Source organism: Palaemon carinicauda, chromosome 19, assembly GCF_036898095.1.
Source record: "Palaemon carinicauda isolate YSFRI2023 chromosome 19, ASM3689809v2, whole genome shotgun sequence".
In the NCBI taxonomy this organism is placed as follows: domain Eukaryota; kingdom Metazoa; phylum Arthropoda; class Malacostraca; order Decapoda; family Palaemonidae; genus Palaemon; species Palaemon carinicauda.
This window is the reverse complement of record NC_090743.1, coordinates 71,777,087-71,799,737: the sequence shown is the minus strand read 5'-3', so window position 1 is coordinate 71,799,737 and position 22,651 is coordinate 71,777,087. Positions and strand designations below refer to the sequence as shown.

Genomic DNA, 22,651 nt, shown 5'->3' with positions numbered 1-22,651 from the left:
ATCTCATAGGGAACTAGTCAGAAGGTAAGAGGAATAATACAGACCGGTAAAAAAGGGAGCCAGCTGGTAGGGTTGACTGCCACTTGCCTAGTTATTAACATTAGATTTATCAAGGAAAAGGATTCTGCCCATTGAAATTGACGAGAGCTGTTTGAAAGAGCCAGGATACAAAGAATTTGCAAATTCAATGAAAATCCTGACAACTAGGAGGTATCCAATTGATCAGTTTTAAAGGATAATGTTCCTCAGATATGTATGGTAGGGTGTACAGTAGACACAGCTGACAAGTTTAAGGCAACGGCTAAGGTGGCAAAGGGAATGCTCTTTTATAATAAAGGAGGGAAAGACCCCTAGCCTACTCACATCTAGAGCTAGCAGAACTCAAGCCAGCAAGTCTGGAAAATAGGGCAATGTGGTAACCACTCAAGCCAGGGAAATTCTCACCGAGCAGAGGAGCCGAGGCTCCACAGCGAGAATGGGGAGGAAGCCTCTACCAGAAACGAGGCGACCGTTAAGGCGTTAAAAGAAAAGATCCATTTTAAGGATCTAGTCCCTCTACCTATCGAGGAGTATGCTGACAGAAACTCCAAGCCGTCCAGTCTAGATACACAGTTTAGTAATTGACGGGTCCTCAAATGCCAAGGAAAGGCAGACTAGGCTAAGGAACTGCAGTTCCATGGCCAGGAAGAAAACGCAGCCTTACCAGGCAGGGGAAGGAGCAGCCAGCCTACCAAGAGGTAGCCGCTGAGGTGGCAGAGAAAATGAATTCTCCTGCCTACCCACAATTAGACTAACAGTCTCGGGTATATAAGAACTCCTCAGATGCCAGGGAAGATCAAACTAGGCAAAGGAACCTGAATTTCTTGGCAAGTGGGACTAAGTCTATTGGGGAGGGGGAAAAGAAAGGGAGTCTAGAAAAATGGTAAGGCAGCAGGAGAAGGCGGCCTAACTTTAGTATTAGAAAAATCCTAATTTGTACCTAGGTAGGCACAGAGAACTAGTTCTTTCAAGCATCTGCCACCTTGCCAAAGACTAAGGATAAATAGCCTAGAAGAAGGGTGAGGTGGCAGGAAAGGAAGGTCTACCTGTCGATATTAGAACAGAATTAGTTTCGTTCTAACAGACCAGCAGAATGTAGACAAAGGGAACGAGTTTCGTCAACCAGCGCCGCCTATCCAAAAACTGAGGCCAAGTAGGTGAGAGTGGAATACTGTCGACCTAAGTTGATTGTGTCCAGCCTTCTACAACTCCCAAGGGAATCTGTTCAAAGCGGCAATTCCCCGCTATGATGTATCAATACACAGTAAGGTATGCCAACCGTCACGAGAACCATACGGTTACGTGGCAAGAATGGGAGGGTGGGAACAGAAAAAGTAGTTAGCCTAGGCCATAGACTAGGTAAAACAAGCATGCAATAAAGCAAATGTCTAACCTAGAATAATACCACAATTGTAAAAGTATATACGTAACACATTTCAACAAGGCTAGCTAAGAAATTCCTATAAAACACTGAGGAATTTGAAAATATGAGCTTCCGGCTTCGTCCATGCGTTGGTGACGAAATAGAAACAGATGCCTCGCGCAATAAACCAGGGAGGTGATATGATATTCTCCCCCCAAAAAAGGGTATTGTACTCAACCAATAAATATAAAGCAGAAACATTCATAATCCCAAAAATGCACAAAAACTTTAAAATAAGGCAGAAAACTTCCTAAGCCTGCAATCAAGATGGCGGCTGCATGAAGGAATAGTGAACCAGCGAACGTGTTTACAGTAACACACTGGTATCGAAGTTGTAACGGCTCTTCCACGTATCAAATCCTATCCCATATCCTTCGAGACAAGGTTAACTCTGTTCTGGGAAGGATAGCCATAGTTGTTTTAAACGTGTTCCTGTTACATACACGATATTTTTCGGGATATTCGCTCCAGGGGTAGTAACCCTGTGATACCTCTACAGGTAAAATTCTATGGTATATCACTCACAGGAAATATCCCTAGTAGAAAGTTGCTTAGAGGAACTTACATCAGGATGACAAGGCTCGAGCCCAAATAAGTCATTGTGATAAATAGCTTGAGGGTTGAAGGAAGAATTTGAAAAGGAAGTGAGCAGGTAGATTGCTGAAGGTATGTTAGTTCCATGAAAAGAAGAGGTTAAAGTTGGTATTATTCCTCTAATGGCAGTGGAACAGCCAACAAAGAATAAGGCGAGACCAGTGCTTGATTTTCATGTTCTTAATATGTATGTCAAGTGTCACACTGAGGATGATGTGACTGATGTATTCAGTGAGACACTACGTAAATGGCGACAGACAGGTGAGAATGTGCCTGTTGTGCATTTGAAGTCATCTTACCTCCAGTTGAGTTTTGATCAAAAATTGTTGCCATATCAACTAGTGAACTACAGTATAAGGGTCAGACATTTTGCCTTATGAGATTGGGATACGGGTTGAACCCTGCACCACGGATTATATGTTGGATACTAAAGACTGTATTAACCCTTTCACTGCGGAGAACGACTTTAGTTTATTCAGATTCATAACCTTTCACTGCGGAGAATGACTTAACTCCACACTGCGTAAGAAATTTTAAGCTTAGTGCCTTTTGTTGACGATTTATCTGGCTTCTACATGCGGCCATCTGTTGCTCATTTTATGAACTACCCACTCTCTGAAGGTCTCATCATTTTTCTCCCATTCACTTGATGATTTTGGTAATTTTTTTGTTATTTTTTATGTTATGTCAACATGAAATTATGATATATATGCATGTTTTTTTTCAATATAAATCAATATTATTCATAGAGTTATCGTAATATCATGCTTTCCAAAGTTCGTTTACCAAAAGTGAAATTTTTTTTACATTAGAGCTGAACAGTTGCCATAACAACTACCATACACAAATAAAAACGTATTTCTTAGTACAGTATTGGATGTTCAAAATGTGACAGATAATGATGTTTTCGGACATCAATATAGAAATTTACTCAATTAAATGAATAATAGTCAAATAACAAACACATTCACGAGAAAAGAAGTTTTGTGTCCTAAATCCAAAGCTTTGTTTACATTCGTTAGCTGACGTTCAGTCTGTTAGTTGCCTATCAGTCCCTTCACTTTTTTACAGCATAATTTAGTGATACAAGTTGTTAATGAAGATATAATTTGTTAATAAATGCTTGTTTCACAGTAGGATAAATTTCATATATAGTTGTAAATTATGGTATTATTATACTATTAGCAAAATATTTGATATTGCTCTGCTTTTATCAGTCAGCTGACTTTGTCTTGTCCTTTTAATTTTTCCCTTTAACTCATTTTTTTCCTTTCTTTTATATTTGTGATATGGCCTCTACTTCTTGCCAAGCTTCTTTAAAAGAAATTGATGACATTTTGTTTGGATCTGATTCAAGATGTGTGTCAGATATTGATGAACCAAATGATGATTATTATGATGAGACGACTGATAAGGATATAAATAAAGATGCCCCAGCAACATGCTCATCACCCACAGTTGATGTGGCAAATTCCTTAGGCTGGATTAGAATGAACTATAAAAGCAATAATCCCACCAAAATAGATAATATTTTTTATTACATAGCCCATCATAAAATAATTAACTTTGAAAACTTGAATCCATATGAGTGTTTTTTCCAGAAAAAGTTTACGAACATGTTGGAAAAGAAACAAATAAGTATTTTAAATCAACGATTAGCTACAAAACAACCTTTGTCCAAAATATCAAGATACCAACAATGGTCAGATGTAACTAGTGATGACATAAAAGCTATTGATGCTATTGAAATAGCCTACAATTGAAAGTTACTTTACTGAAAATAGCTTTTTATTTGATGCTCCAAGATTCGGAGAATTATTATCTCAGGACAAATACCAGTTGATTAGATCTGCTATTCATTTTAGGGATAATGATAAAAAAGATGGAAATGATAGACTCCAAGATTAGGCCAATTTTAGATATGGTACATGGATTTATATGGGAAGTACTATGTTAGCAATAGAGAAATCAGTATTGATGAAAGCATAATGAAGTTTAAAGGTAGATTATTTTTCAAACAATATTTACCATCAAAGCCTTCAACTAAATGGGGAATAAAATTATGGTCTATGGCAGATGCTCATACTGGTTACCTACTTAAAGTTTAATTTGTATACTGGGAAAGAAGCTGCTTGTCCACCATCAGATGGGTTGAGTACTCATATTGTTCTGCCTTTGTTTGAGGGTTATGAAAACAAAGGTCATATCATTTATATGGACAGCTTTTATAAGTGTATCCCTTTTTGATAAACTACTTCAGAGAAAAACTTTAGCTTGTGGAACAGTTAGGGTGAATAGAAAGGGTCTGCCAACTGATATGAAACAAATGTTGGTAAAAAAGGGAGCTTTCCTAGTAACATGGGTAATGAGTGATGGTAAAAGGCTTGCTTGTTCTTGGCAAGACACAAGCAGGGTTAATTTACTGTCAAGCCTTGGAACAGTAGGTACATATTACGTGAAACTTCATTAAAAAAAGAGTGACAGAAATAGACAAGCGATGTGTTCATGTGGAATATAATAAGTATATGAGAGGAGTTGATAAGTTTGATCGGCTATGCTCAACATATGCTTACAAAAGTCAGAAATGGTACAAACCAATTTGGTATTCTATCATTGAAGCAGCATTAGTAGACTCAAACATATGCTACAACATTCAGAATCCCACTGCTTAGTTGGATCAAAAGAAATTCTGGGAAAAAATTATCAACACTACGTTAGAAGGGTATAAGCGGAGCAAAACTCAAAGAAAGGGTAGATTTTCAAATGCAATGGAATCTAGATTAACTGAAAGGCATTTTCCAGCTCAATATGTTGACAAAAACCATAAACCCCAATGTATTGTATGCTCTATCTTGCCAAAGAATTGCTTGATGAAAGGTAAAGACAAATGTAAAAGAAAGCAAATAATCTGTTTTTGTTTTCAAATTGTTGAAAAGCCCCCTCTTTATATCATTCCATGTTTTGAGACATAAAATACCCATAAAGTGTACAAAAGCATTACCAATGTGAAAAATAAATGTATGAGTCACTGATAAATTGGGTGAAGGATTATTGGTGGAATCGATAAAATTATCTTTGAAAAGGAATTTTTGTGATTTTTCTTCATTTTTTCCCTTTTATAGAAGAATTTAAGGCATAAAGAGATATACTTGGGAAAATATTCTTAAATTCTAAAAACAGAAAGGTTATAGAACACAAAAAACTCAGTTTCAATAAATTTTGAGCATTTTTAATTTTTTAGTGCAAATGTGCAGAGCTGTGCAACATCCCTATTAGAATATCCGCAGCGAAATTGTTAAGTAAGGATGAAAAAATCAAGTAAGAGAGCAACCTGTTCATATATAGATGACATTCTTGTAAATGAATCGATAGCTTCTGCTGCTAATATAATTAGACGCTTGAATACATTTGGGTTGATAACAAAGTCCCCAAGTCACGTAATGGAAGTGGGTGCTGCTTTAGGATTGCAACTGTTAAGAGTTGATGTTTGAGAGAGGTAATAAGTTGCCTGAAGTTACAGATATGCTTACAATGGGGGAATTGTTTTCAATTTGTGGTGCATTTGTGGGTCATCCCATAGCTGGGTGGTCAAGAGTTGCATGTAGCCACATTAAAAGAAGAGCCTCAGGAGCACGTTGAGAGGATCCTGTTGGTAAGCAATCCATGGTGATGATTAAAGAAGTAATTGAGTGAGTAAAGTTAGGTGATCCTGGGAGAGGAAACAGGTGTGTCCTGAGTGTTGAGCATGGTGTTATGTGGTGTGATCAGCGAAATTGCTATGGGTGTAGTTTTTTAGATAAATGGAAAGATTGCTGAGGATGCTGCTTGGCTTAGAAAAAAAGGATGATTTTAAATATTTAACTTAGCCGGTGAATATATAATAGCTGAGCCTCCGGCGGCTCGACAGAAAAAAACACACAAAAACTCGCGAGCGATCGCTATGAAGGTTGCGGGTGTGCCCACTAGCGCCAACTATCGGCCAGATACCGCATATACATGTAAACAGACCCAATTTTTCTCTGTCGGTCTGATCGACAAGACATACCATTACTCGCTGTTAACCTGGAGTTTTTCAACAGTCTTGGTGAAGTACTTCCTTTTGGTTTGAGCTTTCGCAGTGCAGGTGTTTTATCTTCAACTTAAATCTTGAACTCTTTTTTGGATAGATTTAATTGTTGATGACTTTGGATTGTTTTTTGGACTTTCTTTGACTTTTAAAAAATGGCCGACCCTTCCCTTAGTACGGAAGTGTGTTTTAGGCTTTTAGCAATTATCTTATCACGTTATAAATTGTTGTTGTTAATTATAGATTTTCCTCTATATATTTTATATCTCAACCGCCTTTATTAGGCCTCTTCGATTAGCTTTCCATTTATAATAAACATCAAGATAAATTTTAATGATTTGTTTATATGCGACCTTACCTAATCCTCCCCTAATCCGAGAGTAGGCGGTCCTAACTTGGAAACCGAAGTTTAACAACGTTGAGCCCTTTTCAATCGTAAATAACTTTTCCAGAGCAAATGATTTAAAACTTATTAAATGAATATTTTTTAGTAGATATTTTATGAAAGATTTTCTTTGAATAGTCTTCGTACTGTTTCAAAGATGAACTAACGTTTAGTTTTCAATATTAAACTTACCCGATAATCATGTAGCTGTCAACTCCGTTGCCCGACAGAATTCTACGGAAGGGATACGCCAGCGATCACTATACTAGAAGGGGGTGTACTCACCAGCGCCACCTGTGGCCAGGTACTGCAGTACTTCTTGTTGACACCACCTCAATTTTTCCTCTGTCGTGCTTCCGGCAAGACGTTCATGGATACGCTTATAATTTTGGAGTATTGTTCACGGTTTTTGGTGAAGTATTGCTCTAAGATTTCAGCTTTCGCTATACTGGAAACTTTTCTATTAGCTTAGATAGCTTTTATATTGATTTGATTAATGGTTAACGATCTTTTGCTTTATTTGGAATCCCCCTTGACTAGCTCTTTGATTCAAGATGTCCGACCTTTCTCAAGCCCCTCCCCAAAGACGATGTAGGACTTGTATTAGGCGTATTCCGAAGGCCTCGGTTGATCCTCACACCGCTTGTTCCGACTGTAGGGGAAAATCCTGTCAGTTGGAAGATCGATGTGAGGAATGCGCCGGACTTTCGGAACTTGAGTTTGTTCGATTCCTTAAATATACCACTAAGTTAGAGAGAGAGAGAGTTAGGAGGAGTTCTGCTCGCTCTTCGCTTTATTCCTCACCTCATGATCCTCAACCTTTTCCTCCCCCTGTAGTGGCTACCCCCGAACCTACTATTTGTGCTCAGCCTGATATGTCCGATGTTTTGCGTGCCATTCAGGCTTTAGGTGACAAAGTGGAATCGGTAGTGAGTGACCACAAGTTCCTCTTGGCGGACGTCAAGGAACTTAAGGTCAAAAGTGCAGTGGGAAGTGGTAGTGCCAGTGCTGTGCCGAGTGCTAGTGTCAGTGCGGTGCCGAGTGCTAGTGTCAGTGTCAGTGTTGTGCGTGAGGGTACTTCTGTGCGTGCCAGTCGTCCTCCCAGTCCGGGACCTCTTGCAAGCTCCCAAGCCCAGGGGAGAAGCAATGTCGAAGGGCAAAAGGGTTTGGCAGGCCTTGATCGGCGCACAGAAGTATCCTCGGTGGTTGCGGGCGTGTCTTACAGAGACCGTCACTCCCACCCGCAGACGATTGAGCCCTTATTTTCCTCGTCTGCAGAAGAAATTTCGGGGAGAAAACGCTGGACTCAGGTCTCAAGACCTCTTAAACGTAAAGTCCAGACCTCACGAGTTCAACAACCCGGATGCAGTCATTGGGTTAGCTCTGACTCTCCGCAGTCATCAGGTGACTGCACACCTCCTAAGAGAGGTAAGGCGATGCCTCAACAGACCTCATCTTCTGTTAAGGCTTTGCCTCAACAGACCTTATCGTCTGTTGATCCCAAGATGACTTTGCTGCAGTCCATGCAGTCGCAGCTTGCGGTCTTAATGCGTGAGTTTCAGGCAGAGAAGGTTACACCTCCTCCTGCGAGCGCTCCTCCTCACCGCAGTCCAGTCTGCCAGACGTACGAAGTTGAGGTTCCTCAAGCTACCTCCATGCGTGAGCTACCGCGTTGGGAGTTGCCAGTTACCAGCGTTGTGCAGCAACCTCCACCTTCCTTAAGGCAACCTCAACAATGTGAACAGGAGTCTTATGCCTTACATCCTCCTCTTCCTTTGAGGCAAGAGTTTCTTGCAGTTAGACCATCTTCGAGGCAACAACCTCTTGAGGTACGACAACCTCTACCATCCTTGAGGCAGCCACCTCAGCTCTCGCAGCTGCTACCTCCACTTTCCTCAAGGCGAGAACCTCAACTCTCGAGGCTAGCACCTCAAGAACCTCAACTCGTGAGACAGGAACTGCGTTCTGCGCAGCCGCTACCTCAACTCTCGCAGCTCACACCTCAAGAACCTCAACTCGTGAGACAGGAACCTGCTACTGCGCATCCACCTCAACCCTTGAAGCAAGCGCAACTCTTGAGACAGGAAACTCATGCTAGGAGTCAACCACCTCAACGCATGCAGCCTGAACCTCAGGTTTTAATACAGTCGCCTCTCTCCACACTTGCTCCTCAAACCGCCGCAGAACCTCCTTCATCCCAGCCTCTTGACTTTGTCGTTACCAGCCCTCATCCTCTTCAACAGAGACTTGAGGATGAAACCGCAAGTGTTTATGCACCCGCTTGTCAGGATTCTGCTGTTCAGCACACCGCTGTAACTTTACCTCTCGCTTCGCAACACTCAGGTGATGAGGTTTCTGAGGAGGAAGCTGCGCACCTAGATGATCCCTCTTCGGACGTGGAGGAACCCAAGTCTTCTCCTCCCTCCATTGACTTTCGCAAGGTCCTGGCTCTTTTCAGAGAGGTTTACCCGGATCATTTTGTTTCTGCTACCCCTCGCTCTCCTCCATCTGAGTTTTCGCTAGGCATGCAACCTGTTAAGTCGGCCTATACTAAGCTCGTCTTTGCTAGATCCTCTAAGAGAGCTTTAAGAATGTTAGGGGATTGGTTGCAGTCCAAACAGCAACTAGGGAAGACTTCTTTTATGTTCCCTCCTACTAAGCTAACTTCTAAGGCGGGCGTATGGTATGCCACAGGAGAGGAATCAGGCTTGGGAATCCCTGCCTCTGCCCAGGCTGACTTCTCAAGTTTGGTCGACTCTCCACGTAGATCGGCTATGAGGCGCTCTAAGGTCTGCTGGACCTTTTCCGACTTAGACCACTTCTTAAAGGGTATATTTCGTGCCTTTGAGATTTTCAATTTTCTCGACTGGTGCCTGGGGGCCTTGAGCAAGAAGACTGCCCCTGCTGACAAGGACTCAGCCATGCTTATAATGTCCTGTATGGATAAAGCAATTCGGGATGGGTCCGGCGAACTTGCCTCAATGTTTGTTTCAGGAGTACTCAAGAAAAGGGAACAACTTTGCACTTTTCTTTCTACTGGCATCACCTCTTGTCAAAGGTCTCAGTTACTTTTTGCTCCGCTTTCTAAGTTCCTGTTCCCCGAAGAGCTTATCAAGGATTTGTCTGCGGCCCTTATTCAGAAGGACACTCATGACCTTGTGGCCTCTTCAGCTCGTAAGGCTAAGGTTGCTCCTTCAGTTCCCAGAACTTACCGCACCCCAGTGGCCGATACTCCTGCTACAAGATTTATTCCGCCCTTTCGTGGCAGAGCCCCCAGCCGAGGAAGTACCCGTCCAGACTCTTTCAGGGGCAGGTCTAAGAAAGGTCCCAAGACTTCAAAAGGCAAACACTGACTCTCCTCCTCTCCAGACAGCAGTAGGAGCCAGACTCAAGACCTTCTGGCAAGCTTGGGAAAGAAGAGGTGCAGACGCCCAGTCTGTCAAGTGGCTAAGGGAGGGTTACAGGATACTATTCTGCCGCAATCCCCCTCTGACCACTTCTCCCATCAACCTCTCTCCCAACTACAAGGAAAAGGACAAGAGGCTAGCGTTACACCAGGAGGTGTCGCTCCTGTTACAGAAGAAGGCAGTGGTGATAGTCCGGGACCATCAATCCCCGGGCTTCTACAACCGTCTCTTTCTGGTGGCCAAGAAGACAGGAGGTTGGAGACCGGTGCTGGACGTCAGCGCGCTCAATGCTTATGTCACCAAGCAGACGTTCACTATGGAGACGACGAAGTCGGTCCTAGCAGCGGTCAGGCAGGAGGACTGGATGGTCTCGTTGGATCTGAAAGACGCTTACTTTCACGTTCCTATTCATCTAGACTCCCAACCTTTCCTGAGATTCGTTTTTGGAAAGGTTGTGTACCAATTCCAAGCCCTGTGTTTTGGCCTAAGCACAGCTCCTATGGTGTTTACGCATCTGATGAGGAATATTGCAAAATTCCTCCACTTAGCGGACATCAGAGCCTCCCTTTATTTAGACGACTGGCTGTTAAGAGCCCCCACAAGTCGTCGCTGTCTGGAGAGTCTCAACTGGACTTTGGACTTGATCAAGGAACTGGGTCTATTGGTCAACTTAGAAAAGTCCCAGCTCATTCCCTCCCAATCCATCGTTTACCTGGGAATGGAGATTCGGAGTCAGGCTTTTCGGGCTTTTCCATCGGCCCCAAGGATAAGCCAAGCCCTAGAATGCATCCTGAGCATGCTGAAGAGGAACAGTTGCTCGGTGAGACAGTGGATGAGTCTAACAGGGACCCTGTCATCGTTAGCCCTGTTCGTCGAGTTAGGGAGACTCCACCTCCGCCCTCTCCAATTCCATCTAGCAGCTCACTGGGACAAGGATTTGACGCTCGAAGCAGTCTCTATTCCTGTCACCAAAGAGATGAAGACTACTCTCTTGTGGTGGAAGACCAACATCCTTCTCAAGGAGGGTCTATCGTTAGCGATTCAGACCCCCAATCTTCATCTCTTTTCGGACGCATCAGACTCGGGCTGGGGCGCGACCTTGAACGGACAGGAATGCTCGGGAACATGGAACAAGGAACAGGAAACGCTCCACATCAACTGCAAGGAGCTGCTGGCAGTTCATCTGGCCTTAATGAACTTCAAGTCCCTCCTGTTAGACAAGGTGGTGGAGGTGAACTCTGACAACACCACAGCCTTGGCTTACATCTCCAAGCAGGGAGGGACCCATTCGAGGAAGCTGTACGAGATAGCAAGGGACCTCCTCATTTGGTCAAGAAGTCTAAATCTCACTCTGGTAACGAGGTTCATTCAGGGCAACATGAACGTCTCAGCAGATCGCCTCAGCAGAAAAGATCAAGTCATCCCCACGGAATGGACCCTTCACAAGAGCGTGTGCAACAGACTTTGGACCTTGTGGGGTCAGCCTACGATAGATCTGTTCGCCACCTCCATGACCAAGAGGCTTCCTTTGTACTGTTCCCCAGTTCCAGACCCAGCAGCAGTTCACGTGGATGCTTTTCTGCTGAATTGGTCCCATCTCGACCTATATGCATTCCCGCCGTTCAAGATCATCAACAGAGTCATTCAGAAGTTCGTCTCGCACGAAGGGACACGGCTGACGCTGGTTGCTCCCCTTTGGCCTGCAAGAGAATGGTTCACAGAGGTACTACAATGGCTGGTCGACGTTCCCAGGACTCTCCCTCTAAGAGTGGACCTTCTACGTCAACCTCACGTAAACAAGGTACACCCAAACCTCCACGCTCTTCGTCTGACTGCCTTCAGACTGTCGAAAGATTCGCTAGAGCTAGAGGCTTTTCGAAGGAGGCAGCCAGAGCGATTGCCAGAGCAAGGAGGGTATCCACTCGTAGAGTCTACCAATCCAAGTGGGAAGTCTTCCGAAGCTGGTGCAGAGCCAATGCAGTTTCCTCTACCAATACCTCTGTAACCCAAGTAGCTGACTTCCTATTACATCTAAGGAATGTGAGATCCCTTTCGGCTCCTACGATTAAAGGGTACAGAAGTATGTTGGCTTCAGTTCTCCGCCACAGAGGTTTGGACCTTTCCTCCAACAAGGACCTTCAAGACATCCTTAAATCTTTCGAGACTTCTAAAGAACGTCGTTTATCCACTCCAGGCTGGAATCTAGACGTAGTCTTAAGGTTCCTTATGTCTCCTAGGTTCGAACCTCTCCAGTCAGCTTCCTTCAAAGACCTTACTCTCAAAACTCTTTTCCTCGTCTGCCTTGCAACAGCTAAAAGAGTTAGTGAGGTTCACGCCTTCAGCAAGAACATTGGGTTCACATCCGAATCAGCAACATGTTCTTTACAGCTCGGATTTTTAGCTAAGAATGAACTTCCTTCACGTCCTTGGCCTAGATCGTTCGAAATTCCTAGCCTTTCCAACATGGTGGGTAACGAGCTAGAAAGAGTTCTTTGCCCTGTCAGAGCTCTGAAATACTATCTTAATAGGTCAAAACCTATACGAGGACAGTCAGAAGCCTTATGGTGTGCAATCAAGAAACCTTCGATGCCTATGTCCAAAAACGCAGTTTCGTATTATATAAGGCTTCTGATTAGAGAAGCCCATTCTCACATGAAGGATGAAGACCTTGCTTTGCTGAAGGTAAGGACCCACGAAGTGAGAGCTGTAGCCACTTCGATGGCCTTTAAACAGAACCGTTCTCTGCAGAGCATTATGGATGCAACTTATTGGAGGAGCAAGTCAGTGTTTGCATCATTTTATCTTAAAGATGTCCAGTCTCTTTACGAGAACTGCTACACCCTGGGACCATTCGTAGCAGCGAGTGCAGTAGTAGGTGAGGGCTCAGCCACTACATTCCCTTAATCCCATAACCTTTTTTAACCTTTCTCTTGAATGCTTTTATTGTTGTTTTTTGGGTTGTTACGGTAGGCTAAGAAGCCTTCCGCATCCTTTTTGATTTGGCGGGTGGTCAATTCGTTCTTGAGAAGCGCCTAGGTTAGAGGTTGTGTAGAGGTCCTTTAGTATGGGTTGCAGCCCTGTATACTTCAGCACCTTAGGGTTGTTCAGCCTCCTAAGAGGAACGCTGCGCTCAGTAAGGAAGACGAACTTATTAAAGGCAGAGTAATGGTTCAAGTCGACTTCCTTACCAGGTACTTATAATTTCATTGTTATTTTGAATAACTGATAATATGAAATACGGGATACTTAGCTTACTTATAGTCATGTACACTGGTTTTCACCCACCTCCCTGGGTGTGAATCAGCTACATGATTATCGGGTAAGTTTAATATTGAAAAATGTTATTTTCATTAGTAAAATAAATTTTTGAATATACTTACCCGATAATCATGATTTAATTGACCCACCCTTCCTCCCCATAGAGAACCAGTGGACCGAGGAAAAATTGAGGTGGTGTCAACAAGAAGTACTGCAGTACCTGGCCACAGGTGGCGCTGGTGAGTACACCCCCTTCTAGTATAGTGATCGCTGGCGTATCCCTTCCGTAGAATTCTGTCGGGCAACGGAGTTGACAGCTACATGATTATCGGGTAAGTATATTCAAAAATTTATTTTACTAATGAAAATAACATTTTATTTATGCTACGCAGTTTGCGCTCTATCGTTACGATAGAGAGAGAGAGAATCACGGTTTCACTTTGCAGAAAGAGTAAATCGATTCTGACGTTTTGTTCATTCTTCTTTCAAACTTAAATGTTTTAAATACTAATTTAAAGGAACTTGTTAATTTTCAATTTCTTAGTCCCTTCAGTTTTTTCCTTTGGTCAAATAACCTGTTTATTGACGAAAGGTAAGTGGGCTTTTCTCTTCGGTGCGAAATCAAGAGAAAGAGAGAGAGAGAGAGAGAGAGAGAGAGAGAGAGAGAGAGAGAGAGAGAGAGAGAGAGAGAGAGAGATTGAGGAAGAGAGAACGTTCCGATCTTTATTCTCGTCCCAAGCGAGTAACGTTGTTCTCGAGTCAGTTTTTTTACTCTCGTCCCTAGTCTCTGTACGGGGAGAAAGGATAAAACGTTTTTAGTTTTTATTCTCGTCCCAAGGCACTGTACGGTGAGAGATTGAAAACGTAGTTTTGAATGAACTAGTGTTTAGTCTCCTCCCCAGCCACTGATCTTTTTATCTTAATATATGTTTACTGTTTTTTGCTTGTATTAATGTGCTTACATTATACGACTTATTTCGCAATTATAACCTTTTGATGAGGGTAGAATTGCGTGCTTCAGGTAGAAATCAGTTTTATTCATGCCTAATGTGAATTGTTGAAAAATTCGATTTTAGTGAAGTAAGTGCAAAACAGAAAATCGTAGTGATCAAGTGATAATTGCGCAAAGTGTTATCAGTGTTGCGACCGAGGGTTCGTCTGTTCGTGCCTTTCGTTCGCCTAGTACGAGACCTCTTGCAAGCTCCCAAGCCCAGGGAAGAAGTAATGTCGTATGGGTTCGAGAGGCCTTGATCAGCGAACAGACGTTTCCTCTATGGTTTCAGGCGTGTCTCATCAAGACCGCCCCTACCATAAGACGAGCGAGACGATTTTCTCCTCGTCATCCGAAGGCTTTTCGCGTAAGAAACCGTGGAGCAAGGTTTCGAGGCCCTTAAAGCGAAAGTCAGTCCTTTCAGGACAGGTCCAGCGTCCTGGTTGTAGCCATTGGGACAGCTCTGACCCTATGCAGTCATCGGAAGACTGCTCGCCGCCTAAACAAAAGCGTAACACAGGCTCCGAGAGTCTTATTGTAGGCAAGGTTTTGCAGTCACAGACGTTACCCTCGTCTCTTACCGCACCCATTCCCGTTGATCCTAAATGGGTTGTACGGCAAGACATGCAGAATAAGCTTGCCTCTCTTATGGAGGACTATTCTGCTGAGCAGGTTCACGATGATCCTCGCCGCTTAGCTGATCGAGATCCTGACCGTCAGCTGCCCAAACGAGCCTTTGCTCGTCCTGTTGACATTGACGTTACAAAGTCACGTCAATCGTGTTTTGTAGAGCCTCACTCGATGCAGTCCCGTGTTGACTCTCAGTCGCTTGTGGACGTTCAGCCACTGCCGCTTGCTCTTGTTGACGTTCAGGACGTTCGCCAACCAGCATAGTTGACTTGTTTTGACGTTGAGCGTCAAGCACCGCAGTCAAGAGTTGTTTTGACTGCTCAGTCTAGGCAGTCAAGACAGTCTCGAGTTGACGTCGAGCGTCCTCCCGCACCTGTTGTTGTTGCTGGTCAGTCCTTTAAGCAGTTACATGACATAGCGTCCTTGACTGCTACTGTTGCTCCTTTGCGTGTGGACTCTGCTTGTCAAGCATTGCCACCACGGCAGGTCTCTCCCTTGCTTGAGACTCGGCAATTGTCGGACAAGGTTCCTTCAGATGAGGAAGTTGCTGATCCCCCTCCTACTGATATTCCCTTGAGGACTCTGTCAGACGGAGAGGAGCCTAAAGCTGCTCAGCCCTCTATGGACTTTAAATAAATCATGCTGATTTTTAAGGATCTTTGTCCGGATCTTTTTGTAACTGCTGCTCCTCGTTCGCCTAAACGTCAGAGTTTACACTAGGCCTAGCTACTTCGAAGCCGTTGTTTTCTAAGCTAGTGCTCTCTCGCTCTTCTAAGAGAGCTTTACGTTGGCTAGGCGACTGGTTAATCACCAGGAGGAGTTTGGGGGAGACAGCCTTTGCTTTCCCTACTTTTAAGCTGGCTTATAGAGCGAGAGTCTGATATGACACGGGAGAAGTTCTCGGCTTGGGAGTTCCTGCCTCTGCCCAGATAGACTTCTAAAACCTCATAGACTCTCCCTGGCACCTGGCCATGAGACGCTCCAAGATTTTATGGTCGGCTTCAGAGCTAGACCATCTCCTGTTAGGAGTTTTTTCGAGCGTTTGAAGTTTTGCTGTACAATTATGTCATGCATAAACAAGGCTATCAGGGATGGCTCCAATAATCTGACAGCCACGTTCTCTGCAGGAACAAGTCTACAGGGATGGCTCCAATGATCTGGCAGCCATGTTCTCTGCAGGAGTACGTAAGAGGCAAGTGCGCTCAATGTGTTCATTGTCAAGACAAACTTCACGATGAAGTCTACCAGGCTGTCTTGACAGCATTAAGGGGACCGTCCGCCATGTCCGCCATTTTTTTTTCTAATGAACCAAATTACACCATTTCTATATATGTTTTAGACATATATAATACCTTCATCATATAAAAATTTCAAGTCATTTGATCAAAAACTTTCGGATTTATTAGCAAAAATCATGATTTATAAAAAAAACTTGGGTACATTTTTCCCGACTACTATAATACCAATTGTATTGAAACTTTTACCATAAAAACTACTCTATCAACCGAACAATTCTGTCCGACAAAATTTTGATTTTCCTTTTTTTTTTTTTTAATGAATTTTTATTTTTTTTTCCTCGTCTAGACGTAAAATAATCATGAAAAAAAAAGTAAAATGAAAATTAAAATTTTGTCTGACAGAATTGTGGCATTTTTAATCTTCTTTTTAATGATATCTTTATCTTCAAAATTGAACAATAAATAACTGAGAAAAATGTACCTAAGTGCGGATAAGTATGTTTTCGAGTTATGAGCTCCTAAAGATTTGCCATGTAAATTTCTGCATTTTTCATAAAAAAATGAAAAAAACATTATTATGGAAACTTACTTGTTATTTTTATTGTTGATATTGTTGATTTCTACAGCATGGCTCCTGGTCCCCCCCCTTAAAAGGGGTATTAATACCCTAAGTGTACTAATACACTTAGTGTAAGGGTGTCGGGAGCTGCCTCCTCCCTCATTGTTGCCAGGGTTTTGCAGAGCTAAAATGCTCTAGCTTTATATTCTTCTCCTTGTTTCTCTGTCTTCTTTGTTCTTGTTTTTATTCTCTCTCTACTTCTTGCTCTTTCTGTATCATAAATTTTGAGGGAAGTGTCTATATCAGGACTTTTTCCAAATAACTTTACCATCAAGTTACTTTGCATGTATCCAAAATTATTTTCCAAAACTGTTAACCTTGATGCAAATTTTACTCTAGGCATGCCAAAAAACTTTTGTTTGGGGCACTTCATCCAAAGCCTAGAATGCAGAGATTCATTTGGATTTTGAGTCCAGCCATGCAGGCATCTTTGCAATAATTTGGGGTCAGCCAAACTATTGAAAACACTTCTTATGTGTGTGCGAAGCTCATAGGGTATTCCTGCAAGATGATTTTTCCTTGTTGCATGTGATGGTATTTTTTCATTTTTGGCTACAGCTCTATTGTAAAAACACCATGATTCAGGCCCAGCAGGGCACATTTGATGGACTGGGTGTTCATCATCAGATGTCAAGTGATAATAGATAGCCCAAATAGCATTTCGCATCTGATCCACTGTTGTGTTTATATTATTTCTTATTGCCATACCATAATATACTTGAATATTATTTATAATGGCTTGGGTCAACTTGTTTTTTCCTGACAATAAACTTCTTTTCATCTGTTTTCCGCTTTTTGTTGTTATATATTCACTCACTTCTGATTTCATTTTTAGGAGCCTGTGGCCCATTCTTTTTTGGGCATGACAAATACACTCCTCCTTCTCTACCTTCACACCTTCATATGGCCCTTGGCCTTCATTCATTTCACATACTGCATTGTATGCACTCGAGTCCCCATCCCCAACAAATGTTTTATATCTGAAACCATTATTCAATGATCTCTTCCACATTCTAATTGCTTCTTCTGCTTCCATAGCACTAGATTTTCCTTCAAAGTTTTTATTGCACTTATGATTTGGCTCATTTCCTTCTTCTTGTCCTTCCTCATTTCCTTTGTCACATATTTTGCAATAATTACACAAAATTTCACAATCGAGTACTTTTCCTGTGAACACGTCTATAACGAACCCTACACCTACGTGTGACTTATGGCCCCTTGATAACCAAGTTCCATCAAAAGACACATCTATATCTATTACGCCATTTTCATCAGGTATTGCCAACTTATTTTCTATATAAAATTTCTTTACATAATCATACGTATATTTCTGCATATCACTGTAATGTTTTTCCATTTCTTTATAAAGATAAGAACTATGTCTGGCATAAGATCGCGCTGTCAGAGGCTTGCAGAAAAATCCTCCCATTTTATTCAGGCCTGCTCTTCCTATACCTGTAGTAAGAGAATGATACACTTCTTGTAAATTTGCTTCACCAAGTTTATGACATTCACTTCCCCTCCCATGCCTCCTTGGGGGGAGGTAGCTAATGTCCGTATGGCAACCATCACAAGATACTCTAACTGTCGTATCCCATCTGTCCCTTTCTGCGTGTACACTGACTGACTTTCTACAGTTTCGCTTTCTACAAGTCACGCCTTTCATCATTCCTTCTAGCTGTGTTTTTGAAATTAGGTATTTCTCATCATATTCTGGGATATCACTAATATTAATCCCAATTATATGATCAGGAACTGGCGGTGAAATCGAGTCCTCACTCACGTAGCGTGAAGGTTGAGGGCTTGAAAGCAATTCCTGGCTTACATCCCGTGACGTGGATGGCTTAGGCTCGCTAAATTCTCCTTCATCTGGCAGCGAAAATGAATGACTAAGCCCCGATGTAGAAGGCTGCTCTCTCTCTCTCTCTCTACTAAGCTCCGACGTGGTAGAATGCTCCTCTCTCTCTCTCTCTCTCGCGCAGACAATGCGAGAGCTGATGACAAAGAAATCGATTGTTTTTTCTTCAGTTTTTCCTCCCGAGCACTCGCTAATTTTGAAAGAATTTCTTTCCTTGTACCCCTCTTTACAATGCTTTTCCTTGGCATGATGTAAAATTCACGAGGAATTATAAAAAACACTAATAAACACGTGGGCGAATGTAAACAAAAACACGTGCGTCTCACTCTCACGAGGTCTAAGACTGTACTGGTGTGTGTCGCCAAACTGCGGGTTGACTGAGCTCTCTTCCCCTGATACGCTACATCATTGCCAGAGGTACGAAATTAGAGAAAAAAAAACGAAAAAAATCGATGTATATATACAAAAAAAAACACGCAAAGACGAACTGTCAAACTCAGCCGCGCAGACGACGTCCCAGGATGACGTCATGATTTAAAAACCCCCGTATCATCATTATTTATGAAAATAATGGGTTGAAACTTCTGGAGAGCATGTACGATATGTTTCTCTATACAGAGAGACAATAAAACGATTTTTGAATTTTTCAAGTTGGTATGCCAAAATACCTACCCGGACGGTCCCCTTAATGGAAGGCGACTGGATGGTCTCTCTCGACCTTCAGGAGGCATACTTCCACATTCCTATACACCCGGATTCCCAACCGTTTCTGAGGTTTGTTTACAGGAATGTGGGGTACCAGTTTCGAGCCCTGTGCTTTGGCCTCAGTCCTGCTCCTCTCGTGTTTACGAGGCTCATGAGGAATGTGGCAAAATCCCTCCATCTATCGGGAATCCAAGCCTCCCTGTACTTGGACGACTGGCTTCTCAGAGCATCGTCCAGTCTTCGCTGTCTGCAGGATCTACTTTGGACGTTGAGTCTGGCCAGGGAGTTGGGACTTTTGGTCAACCTAGAAAAGTCCCAACTGATCCCATCCCAGATTATTCTATATTTGGGGATGGAGATTCGCAGTCCAGTTTTTTTCGGGCTTTTCCGTCTGCCACCCGAATAGAACAAGCCCTGCTCGAAGTCAAACTAATGCTGAAAAGAGAACGTTTGTTCAGTCAGGAGTTGGAACAGTCTCGTAGGGACTCTCTCATCCCTGGAGTAGTTTGTCTCGCTAGGGAGACTACACCTTCGGCCTCTCCAGTTCCATCTAGCCTCTCACTGGAACAAGGACAAGACGTTAGAGACGGTATCATTCCCAGTCTCCGAACCAGTAAAGGCATGCCTGAAATGGTGGGACAGCAATATCAGTCTGAGAGAGGGACTATCCCTAGTAGTCAAGAACCCAAACCACGTGTTGTTCTCAGACGCGTCGGATTTGGATTGGGGTGCGACCCTGGACGGTCGGGAATGCTCGGGTCTGTGGACTTCAAGTCAGAAGAGCATGCACATCAACGGCAAGGAGCTATTAGCAGTCCACTTGGCCTTGATGAAATTCGAAAGCTTTCCTCGAAACTAAGTGGTAGAGGTCAACTCAGACAACACCACAGCTTTGGCTTACATCTCCAAGCAAGGAGGCACACACTCCTTCACGCTGCTCGAGATCGCAAGGGACCTTCTCATATGGTCAAGAAATCGAGGCATCTCCCTGTTGACGAGATTCATCCAGGGGGACTTGAACGTCTTGGCAGACTGTCTCAGTCGGAGGGGTCAGGTGATACCCACAGAATGGACCCTCCACAAGGACGTGGGCAAGAGTCTTTGGGCTACTTGGGGTCAACCCACCATAGAACTCTTTGCCTCCTCGTTGACCAAAAGGTTACCAATCTATTGCTCTCCAGTCCTAGATACAGAAGCAATCCATATAGACGCGTTTCTACTGGATTGGTCTCATCTGGACTTATATGCATTCCCACCATTCAAGATAGTCAACAAGGTGCTGCAGAAGTTCGCCTCTCACGAAGGGTCAGGGTTGACGTTGGTTGCTACCCTCTGGCCCGCGAGAGAGTGGTTCACCGAGGTACTTCAATGGCTGGTACACATTCCAAGAAGTCTTCCTCTAAGGGTGGATCTCTTACGTCAGCCCCACGTAAAGAATGTTCGTCAAAGCCTCCCCGCGCTTCGTCTGACTGCCTTCAGACTATCGAGAGACTCTCAAGAGCTCGAGGCTTTTCGAAGGAGGCAGCCAGTGCGATTGCGAGAGCTAGGAGAGCTTCTACCTTCAGAGTATACCAGTCGAAGTGGGAAGTCTTTCGAGATTGGTGCAAGCCAGCATCTATGTCCTCTTCCAGTACCTCTGTAGCCCAATCGGAGATTTTCTTTTACATCTGAGAAATGTTCGCTCCCTCTCAGCTCCCACGATTTAGGGCTACAGGAACATGTTGGCTTCGGTCTTTCGTCATAGAGGCTTAGATCTTTCCAACAATTAAGATCTCCAAGATCTCCTTAAGTCTTTCGAGACCTCTAAGGAACGTCGTTTGGCAACTCCTGGATGGAACTTAGACGTGGTCCTAAGGTTCCTCATGTCAGACAGGTTTGAGCCATTACATTCAGCCTCCCTGAAGGATCTCACCCTCAAGACGCTTTTCCTAGTGTGCTTGGCTTCGGCTAAAAGGGTCAGTGAAATTCATGCCTTCAGTAAGAACATCGGCTTTTCTACAGAAAAAGCCACATGTTCACTTCAACTTGGTTTCCTGGCCAAAAATGAACTGCCTTCTCGTCTTTGGCCTAAGTCTTTTGATATACCTTGCCTGTCAGAGATCGTAGGCAACAAACTTGAAAGAGTGCTGTGTCCAGTTAGAGCTCTTAAGTTCTACTTAGCTCGTACTAAGTCCTTACGAGGTGGATCTGAGGCATTATGGTGCTCAGTTAAGAAACCATCATTGCCTATGTCAAAGAATGCTTTGTCATATTTTATCAGACTTTTAATACGAGAGGCTCATTCTCACTTGAATGAAAAAGACCGATGCTTGCTTAAGGTTAAGACGCACGAAATAAGAGCTATAGCAACTTCCGTGGCCTTTAAGCAAAATAAATCTCTGCAAAGTATTATGGACGCGACCGTTTGGAGAAACAAATCGGTATTCGCGTCATTTTACTTAAAAGATGTCCAGACTCTTTATGAGGACTGCTACACACTGGGTCCATTCGTTACAGCGAATGCAGTAGTGGGTAAGGGTTCTACCACTACATTCCCTTAATTCCAATATCCTTTTAATCTGCTCTTGAAATGTTTTTTAATTGGGTTGTACGGAAGGCTAAGAAGCCTTTCGCAGCCTTTTTTGATTTGGCGGGTGGTCAAATGTCATTTCTTGAGAGCGCCCAGATTAGGGGTTTGATGAGGTCCTGTTGTATGGGTTGCAGCCCTTAATACTTCAGCTCCTGGGAGTCTTTCAGCATCCTAAGAGGATTGCTGGGCTTCGTGAGGAAGACAGACTAATAAGGCAGAGTAATCGTCTAAGTCAACTTCCTTACCAGGTACCCTTATATATTTGGGTTTTGTTATGATATAACTGTCAAAAACTCTAAGCATATACGCTGTAAACTTAATTAACTCTGGTCTCTACCCACCACCATGGGTGGGAATCAGCTATTATATATTCACCGGCTAAGTTAAATATTTAAAAATGATATTTTAATTATAAAATAAATTTTTGAATATACTTACCCGGTGAATATATAAATTAAAGGCCCCCCCTTCCTCCCCGATAGAGACCCAGCGGGATGAGAAAAATTGGGTCTGTTTACATGTATATGCGGTATCTGGCCGATAGTTGGCGCTAGTGGGCACACCCGCAACCTTCATAGCGATCGCTCGCGAGTTTTTGTGTGTTTTTTTCTGTCGAGCCGCCGGAGGCTCAGCTATTATATATTCACCGGGTAAGTATATTCAAAAATTTATTTTATAATTAAAATATCATTTTCAACCAAATAAATGTTGCCAAACTAGAGGCTGTTTTGAAAGGGGTAAATGTAGCCATTAGATGGGGTCTGGAGGCAATAAAGGTGAAGACTGACTCTGCAACTGTGGGAGCATGGTTGAAATCTGTAGCAAGTGCTGAGAAGTGTCCACACAAAGAGGGCTGCAGAGATGATGAT

General features: G+C 43.1%; 1 protein-coding gene and 1 pseudogene across 1 annotated transcript in view; both read left to right on the top strand.

The window, feature by feature from the left end:
- LOC137659063 (anaphase-promoting complex subunit 2-like) overlaps window positions 1-22,651 on the top strand; it is a 200,081-nt gene that overhangs the window by 154,285 nt on the left and 23,145 nt on the right. The window lies entirely within an intron of this gene.
- Window positions 3,334-4,684, top strand: LOC137658663 (piggyBac transposable element-derived protein 4-like; annotated as a pseudogene).